Source organism: Peromyscus californicus, unplaced genomic scaffold (genome assembly GCF_007827085.1).
Source record: "Peromyscus californicus insignis strain IS unplaced genomic scaffold, ASM782708v3 Scaffold_17__1_contigs__length_78620276, whole genome shotgun sequence".
Taxonomy (NCBI): domain Eukaryota; kingdom Metazoa; phylum Chordata; class Mammalia; order Rodentia; family Cricetidae; genus Peromyscus; species Peromyscus californicus.
In genome coordinates, this window is record NW_026294469.1 from 6,188,391 (window position 1) to 6,197,160 (window position 8,770).

The 8,770-nt window shown below is 44.6% G+C and overlaps 1 long non-coding RNA gene across 3 annotated transcripts in view; it reads left to right on the forward strand.

The window, feature by feature from the left end:
* The window catches only part of LOC128112557 (uncharacterized), an 84,383-nt gene extending 76,190 nt beyond the window's left edge, over positions 1-8,193 (forward strand). Inside the window, exons 6-7 of one of the 3 annotated variants that reach the window (XR_008219025.1) lie at positions 6,835-7,541; positions 7,622-8,193. This is a non-coding gene — a long non-coding RNA (uncharacterized LOC128112557). The remainder of the gene's footprint in view (positions 1-6,834; positions 7,542-7,621) is intronic. The other 2 variants (XR_008219024.1, XR_008219026.1) reach the window with 2 other exon arrangements.
* The last annotated feature ends 577 nt before the right edge of the window (positions 8,194-8,770 follow it).

The window sequence follows — 8,770 nt, forward strand, 5'->3', positions numbered from 1 at the left end:
CACGGGAGAGCCCAAGCCTGTCTTTCCTGTCCGAAGGCTCTGTTGGCCGCCTTCTGCTCTGACATCCTGGCGCACGCTGAGATGCAGTTCTGGACATGCCAGGGACAGCCTGGCACAAAAGGAGATAAGACAGTTTGCTAACACAAATTGAATGATCCCAGCCTCAAGTCCCAATCAAAGGGACTTACTATGGTTTTAAAAAGACATGAATGTTGACTAGTGAAAAGACACATGGAGGCTGCATGGAGCACAGGGTCTGAATGAAACATTAAATGAATGTGGCAGAAGCATCTCTAAATCTTAATCGGCTGTGGACAATGAGATGAACCCATGCTCTCTGGCTTGCTGCCTCTCTTTAAGAATAGTACTGGTTTTCATAAAAAAAATATCAGCTACACAAAAGAGCTATCAAGAACCTTGGCAAATTTCCTTTTCTGAATGGGACAATTTTCTCTGCTCTTTTCATAGAGCTCAGACCAAGTGTGATTATTCTCTTAATTCAGGCAGAAAAACCTCTATGGAAATGGGGAGTAGAGAGCCTGGCATTGTTGCAGATGGTCTGTCTGCATGGATGAGCCTCAAGATCTTGCCTCCTCAGTTCTTCCCTGCAAAGAGGGGGCTCAACTCACCATGAGATACATAGCTTAGCATGGGGTAGGCATGTGCTGTAATTTAGTGGCCTGGAATGCTGGGCTGATGGTACGTACCTTCAGAGCTCTTCTTGGGGGGCTGTGGGGGTTGTGTTGCATGGTCCTTGCGATGCAACCCCTCTGGGGTGTTTCTATTTCGTGTAGGAGAGAAGAACTTTGGGCTAACAGTGAAACAAATCCCTTCTGCTCAAGAAGACAGGCATTCTCTCACTAATTCAGAGCGTGGGGTAAGCTGGAGAGGCAGGTCAGAGGGTGACGGATGTCTTTTTGCTTGTTTCTGTACGATTTGAGGATTTGTGTGTTCTCATATGTGAATTTATACAGTGCTCAGAGGTCGACCTCGGGTGTCATTCTTCAAGAACCATCCATCCACCTTATTTATTTCTTTACTTTTGAACTGGGAACCTGGGGCTTTCTGAGCAGGCTAGGTTACTGGTCAGGAAACAGCAAGGATTCTTCCTTCCCACTCCCACAGCAGCAGGCCAGCAACACGCACTCACTTTTTGTTTTGTTTTGTTTTCATGCACTGACTTTTAAAAACTCTTATTTAGGTTTTTTACATGACTCCTGGGGACCAGGTCTTTCTGTTTGTACAGCAAGTATTTTTCTGACTGAGTCATTTCTCCACCCCTTCCCTCCCTACCTCTTCTCCACTTGAGACAGGGTTTCATATGGCCCAGATTGGCCTCAAACTCCCTGCACAGCCAAGGATAACCTCGAACTTCCGATCCTTTGGCTCTGCTTCTCCAGTACTGACATTTGCTACCACATCCACTTTATATGGTACTGGGGATAAAGCCCAGGCCTTTCTGAATGCTGGTTTGGTACTCTGCCAGTTGACCAAGTATCCAGCCCCTGGGAAACTCTTTCTGTTGAGACTTTGTGAGAGTTCTTGGTTGACTTTGGATAAGTCACTTCATCTTTCTGATGCTTGCACTATGGTCCTTTCTCCACAGATGAGCCTCAGCTTAATCAGTCTGCCACATTGTCTCCTAGGAAAATTTAGGTCCTATCAATCAGCCCCCCCAATGCTTCAGGGGACAAGGGGGAGGAGCTAGGCAGAGGGACTTCTACGTCTCCTTCAAAACAGTTCTGTTCTTTTTGTTTTATACATTGTCTTTTACCCAATGATGTGATTTCCCCAAAGAGAGGTCTCCTTAAAAAAAACAAAAACAAAACAAAACAAACTCACTGGACTTTATATTTTTTGTTTTTAAATTAATTAGTTAATTATTTTTCCTGGTATTACAGACTGAACACAGGAGCTTGCACATGCTAGGGAAGTACTTGGCCACTGAATTATATCCCTAGCTTTTAAAAAATATTTCATTTCCAGAGAAAGCTTTGCCAAGTGGTCCAGACAGGATTTGAAATCTTTCTACCCTAGCTTCCCTAGTAGATGGGTCTACACCACCAGACCCATTGATTGACTGATTGACTGATTGAGACAAGGTCTCATATGTTCCAGGCTGGCCCGGAACTTGGAGTGTAGCCTAGGATGACCTTGAGCCTCTGCTCCTCTGTGCTGGGACTTTGGGGCATAATTTGCCATCATACCAGGTTTACACAACACATACTAGACAGATGTCGGCCAAATAATCTACATCCCCAGGCCCAGGTAGCCCAGGCTGGCCCTGAACCCCAGATCCTGTGTTTCTGCTTGTTGGGGTTGTAGACATGCTCTTCCCTCTCAATTTCCTTCCCATGTTCAGATTTAGAGTATCAGAGCCTCTGCATTCCCTACTCTCTGTTTTTTTTCTTTGTTCCAGGGGAGGTGGGACTCCTGCCTCTCCAGGAAAGGGGAGCGATTCGAGGCCTGCCGCTTTGTGAGGAGCTCCACACACACTGCCAGCCTCATTTAGAGACAGGTGCATCTGTGTCTGACTCATGTTGCACACCCAGGAAGCCATCATTCTTGCAGGGTTTCCTAGAAGAAATGCTCTCCCCACACAGGCCTCTGCTTGTGTAAAGTATGTTGCCTGACTTCCCAAAGACTTGCTTGGGAAGAGGAGGGAGTCGATCTCCACCCCGGAACTGCATGCTTGGAAGCTACACTAATGCAGGGACCATCTGCATAGATAATTACAAGTGGTCTCTCCTGACTGATCTCCATGTGCTGACACAGACTGAGAGGAGGTGCCCCCTTGGCGGCTGCTGCAGCCTGGGGTGGAGAGGCCGGAGAGGAGATCATGTGGCCCCCTTCACTCTGAGGCACACAACCTGCTGAGTGGACAGGTGCTGGCAGCGTGGTGTCCATGGGCAATGAAGCCCGCCTGTCCTGCAAGCTGACATCTATATCTCTGTCTATCTGGATTTCAAAGCTGACATGACATAAGGAATGTCACTTTCTATTACTCTGTGTTCACATGTGTCTCTGTTGCAGCGAAAGTCTTGCGAACAAATGTCATGGTCACAGCTGTCCTCCTACCCCAGCTTGATGGAACAGACCACCACGATGGGGTTGAAGTGACAGCTACACACGCTGCCTTTGTCTTCTAGCTGTGTTGCCATCCAGTGTTTTCTGCAGTGATGGAATGGTCGTCTGAGTGTTTGATAATTTGGGCCAAGTTCAACCTTATCTTTGTTAGTTAAATCTAGTTGGCATTTAGACTTAGTGTGCATAGACTCTGGTGCACGACAAATGTTATGTGTTGATTTAAACAGGCGGTGGTGCTTCAGACACTGTATGTTAGATCAGCATGGGTAGAACTTGGGTCGGCACATGCCCCTTAATCTCGGCTCTGGGCATTTCCTGGTTCTGACCCTGGCTCCTTGCCAATTCTTTCTCCTCTGGCACTCTCTCCTGTCCTGAAAAAAATCTCTGGCCAGACAACTTCAAGCCCCATTGGGCAGGCACCACAAAGTCCTTTTGGTAGAACTCGGTATAAATAGGAGTAGAGAACCTCTTTCTGTTTGCTGAGAAAAGCTAAAATTTTCTGAGGGTGAGCCAGTGTTTTACAGGTGAGAGATGATGGCAAACATATTTCCACTTGTGTTTTAAAGCAGATTTTAGGCCATCCCAGGGAAGGGTTTCTGTATGTGTTAGACCAGAATTTATCTGTCTTTAGATAAAGAATATTCAGTGTTTAAAAGGAATATCAAGCAGACAGCTAGGCCTTGTCTTTTTTGTTTTTTGTTTTAGTTTTTGTTTTAGACATTTATGATCTATTGGTGGATTCAAATCAACTTTCTTCAGTTCTGTTTGCTATTTCTCTTAAAATTAAAAATATATTATTTTCTCTGTGTGAATGATTTGCCTGCATGTATGTCTGTGTGTCACATGCAAGTATGTCTGTGTGTCACATGCATGTAGTGCCTGCAGAAGCCAGAAGAGGTTGGTGGATGCCCTGGAACTGGAGTTCAGATAGTTGTTAGCGGTCACATGGGAGGTAGGAACTAACCCAGGTCCTTTGGAAGAGCAGCCAGTGCTGTTAACCACTGAGCTCTAGCTCCTTGACAATTCCTTGTATCAAACAAGGAAGAAAACTATTATCTATCACCATCTGCCATCTTTGACCTCTGACATCTTTATCAAATGTATCACTAGTATCATTTTTCTGTTCAGGTAAAACCACATCATTGTTTTCTGGGAGAAAATGTACATTTGCAGATAAGAATAATTTGCTAAAGGAAAGTATTAAATTCTCAATGAGATTATTTGTGTTTGCTTTCAACTCCGTCTAAAGAGCACATTGACTCTCTCTCTCTCTCTCTCTCTCTCTCTCTCTCTGTGTGTGTGTGTGTGTGTGTGTGTGTGTGTGTTGCTGAGGACTGAACTCAGGGTCTCCTGTGTGCTAGGCAAGCTCTCCACCCCTGAACTGCACACTATGCCCCTCACAATGGCTTGTGTCTGCTTTCAATTTATAGAGCTCTTTTATAGCCGTTCTCATACGGTTCTTCCAACAAAACTAAAGGAAGACTTTATTGTAATTTTTAGATCAGGAATGTAGCTCTGAAAGATAAAAGAAGGAAGATTAAATAAAACACTATTTTACTGTTCTAGGCCTTTACAAACAATAGAATGTTAGTGAGTTTGAGGCCAGCCTGGTCTACACAGAGAAAATTTGTCTCAAAAAAAATGTTTCTCAGACAATATTCTGTGTTCTAAAGTCTACCTTGTCCGACCCAGCAATTCTTTCTTTTATTGGTATTTTTTTTTGTTTTGTTTTGTTTTTCGAGACAGGGTTTCTCTGTGTAGCTTTGCGCCTTTCCTGGGACTCACTTGGTAGCCCAGGCTGGCCTCGAACTCACAGAGATCCGCCTGGCTCTGCCTCCCGAGTGCTGGGATTAAAGGCGTGCGCCACCACCGCCCGGCTCTTTTATTGGTATTTTTATAAGCATAATTTTCTGGCCCTTTACTTTTAACTTATCATTGTATATTTAACATGTTTCTTGTAGAGAGCACATATTTAGATCTTTCTCTTTCTTTTTTTCAGTCAATCTAGTTCATGTCGCATTTGTGTAACTCTGTGAAGCTGTGTAACTGTGCCTATGTAAAATACCTGATGGTCTAATAAAGAACTGAATGGCCAATAGCAAGGCAGGAGAAAGGATAGGCGGGGCTGGCAGGCAGAGAGAATAAGTAGAACGAGAAATCCTGGAGGAGAAAGGGAAAGAAGGAGCAAGAGAACAGGGAGAGGAGGACTTCAGGGTCCAGCCACCCAGCTACACAGCCAGCCACGGAGTAAGAGCGAAAGTAAGATATACAGACATAAGAGAAAGGTAAAAGCCCAAAAGCAAAAGGGAGAGGGGATAATTTAAGAAAAAACTGGCAAGAAACAAGCCAAGCTAAGACCTGGCATTTATAATTAAGAATAAGCCTCTGTGTGTGATTTATTTGGGAGCTGGGTGCCCCCCCCAAGAGCAAAAACAATACAATACTCTGTATTCTAACTAAAGCAGTTAAATACTTATTCATATATTCCATGTAATTATCTGTCTGATGAAATTTAAACCTTTCATTTGGTGCCTGTTTTCCACTTGCCTCATCTGTTCTCCATCGTGTTTATCTCCAGTTCCAGTTTACGTTTGGAATAGTTTATTTTTGTGTTCCATTTGAGCTTTACTTTTCATTCACTAGTTACACCTTCCTGTTATTTATTTATTTAGAGACAAGATTTCACTGTAGCCCTGGCTCTCTGAAACTCACTATGTAGACCAGGCCGGCCTCAAACTCAGAGATCTGCCTCCCAAGTCCTGGGAGCAAAGGCGTGCACCACCACCGCCCAGCCTGAGACCTTATTTCTTAAAATCAAACATTGCAGGGAATTTTACATTGTTCTTTGCTGTATTTGTTTGTTAAAAAATTTTATTTTGCGAGGTATGCTTGCATACACCTTTAATCCCAGCACTCTGGAGGCAGAGGCAGACAGACCTGAGTTTGAGGCCAGCTTGGCCTATGGAGTGAGTTCCAGGACAGCCAGAGCTAGATAGTGAAATCCTTATTCAAAAAAAAATTTTTTTTAATTATGTGTCTTGTGGAGGTATGTGCACATGAGTAAGTTGCTCTTGGAGGCCAGAGACCTTGGAGTCTTTGGAACTGGAGCTACAGGCAGTTGTAAGCCACCTGACATGGGTGCTGGGAGCTGAATTTGGGTTGCTTAAAAGAACAGTATATACTCTTAATTGCTGAGCCATCTCTCCAGTCTCTGGATTTTGTCGTATTTTTAAAAATCTCATCCAGTTTTATACTGGTGCACAGTTTATTTGGATCAGTGTTTTTGGTTTTGTGTAGTTTTTTTGTTTTGTTTTGTTTTTTGAGACAGGGTTTCTTTGTGTAGCTTTGTGCCTTTCCTGGAACTCACTTGGTAGCCCAGGCTGGCCTCGAACTCACAGAGATCTGCCTGTCTCTGCCTCCCGAGTGCTGGTATTAAAGGCGTGTGCCACCACTGCCCGGCACTGTTTTTGTTTTTTTTTTTTAAAGCAGGTGCTTGATCACTTACCTATGCCTCCCTCCCTGCAGTGACTCTTCTATTATTTGCTTTTAAGTTACGTTAGGAATGATCATAATCAAGCTTCATTGAAGCTCTAATTTAATCACATGATTAAGACAAAAACTTTATGTACATCCTACCCACCAGGCTGTGTTACACAATCTTTCTGGTTTCTCTGCTGGCACAGATAGCCTATGTTAACTCTGAAAATAATTTTATGTATTTTTCTCTGGCTATTCTTTTTCTTCCAGAAATTTCTTTTGCTGCACATGGAGTTCAGGACTCATTCAAAGTCTTGAGGAGACTTTCCTACAAAGACCCGGAGTTATCTCCCTTGGCCCTCTGCTGCTCCTATGGCCTCTTTCTTGACTTTTCGGAATTCTGTCACTTCCTCAACTCGATGACGGCGTCTGTGTGGAATCTTCTTTCCTGCAAAGAGGCCCCCAAACTGCCTTGTCTGTTTTCAGCCCCTGTCCTGTCAGTAATCACAGCCCCACGCGACCTTCATTTCAGTGCCTGAAGGCAATTCATACTTTGTTTGGGTTGTTTCGTAAGACAGGAAGATAGACACGTCTCTGTTAGTCTACAGTGAGCAGGAGTCTTGTCCTATATGTTATTTGATCTTATAGATAGCATTTTAGCGGGAAAATAGCAAGTCCAAAGGAAACTTAAAAGTGAACTTTGTGTGTGTCTGTGTGCACAAGTGTGTGGAGGTAAGGTGCAGGTAAGGTTTCAGCTCAGTGCTTCCTCAGCCGCCATCCACCTCTACCTCTTTCTTCACTTGTTTTTTTAGTTACTCACTGGCTGGACTCTGCCAAGAAGGCTAGGACTGGCTGGCCAGTGAGCCCTAGGAATTTACCAGTCCCTGCCTCCCTACCCTCATGCTGGGATCACAATCTCCAGACACTCTGCCAGGCCTTTCCCCTCCTGTGGATTCTGGGGATTGAACTCTGTCAAGGTAAGTACTTTCCTGACTGAGCTACCTACCAACTTCCTACAGGTAATTTAAATAAAAGTTTGTTTTTTTTTTTTTTTAAGTCTTTCTTCTCTCTGCTTCCAAGGAGAGCCTTCATTGTACGTCATTTGCCTTCTAGAACTCCAGAACATTCTGCACTTGGTTATATTGACAAGTGGACTGCAAATAAGGAAGCTGGGTTGGGTTTGTTGGCACACCAACCTCTTCATGGCGGTGTGCCATTCGCCTTGACGAGCAACCCAGAGCGCAGTGTGGGCGGACACCGCTGAGGACTTTCAGAGATGGCCGGGTTCTTCGGTTTGAGCAGACACTTGGCTAGACACTGTTCACTCCGTAGAGGAAGGAGGGCTAGCCGTTTTCACTGTGCCTTGCTCAGGACTCTCGGAGGTGCTATCTGTTGAAACGCTTGAGTGACAAGAAGCACCGGTGGTATCGAAGAAGTTTAGGAAATGAACTTCTCCAAGGCACACATCAAAGAGCCCCTAACGGCGAGGGGAAGTGCATGTGTCCCCTTGAGCAGGACAAGTCCAAGCAGCCAGTTACAAACATCCTGTGAAAACCGTGAGGAAACCCATGAATTTAACCCTGTGTGCTGCATATTTTGAAATGATGTAGTTCTCATATTCAGTACCTAGTTTACCAGAATACTGTGTTATTTCTTTACCACTACACAATTAATTAATTATGAGAGTGAGAGCTGGGGCCTTACTATACTGCCTAGGCTGACTCAAGCTCCCGAGTATTTGGGACCCGAGGTACGTGTCACCAGTCTTGGCTTTGACCTAATTTTCAACGATTTATTTTATATTTTGTGTGTGTGTGTGTGTGTGTGTGTGTGTGTGTGTGTGTGTGTGTGTGTATGCATGTGTGTGCACCATGTGTATGTACTAGACGCCTGTGGAGACTGGAAGACAGTGTCAGAACTGTGGGACTGGAGTTGAAGTTCTGTTTTGCTTTTTATTGTCGGCTTCCATTCTTACAACAATAGGGCAGGAGAAGAGGAGCTTACAGCTTGAAGAGGGAAGGCTTTCTGTACAGACACGCGTGCAGACACGCGTGCAGACACGCGTGCAGACACGCGTGCCTCTCCCCTTAGCCATCAGATGACCGAAACAAGGGACCCAAGGAGCTGGAATTTCCCAGAAATCGCATGCTAGGGGCAAGAAAAGATGGAAGCGTGGGTCCAGCCAGAGGAAGAGCTTGTCTCTCAG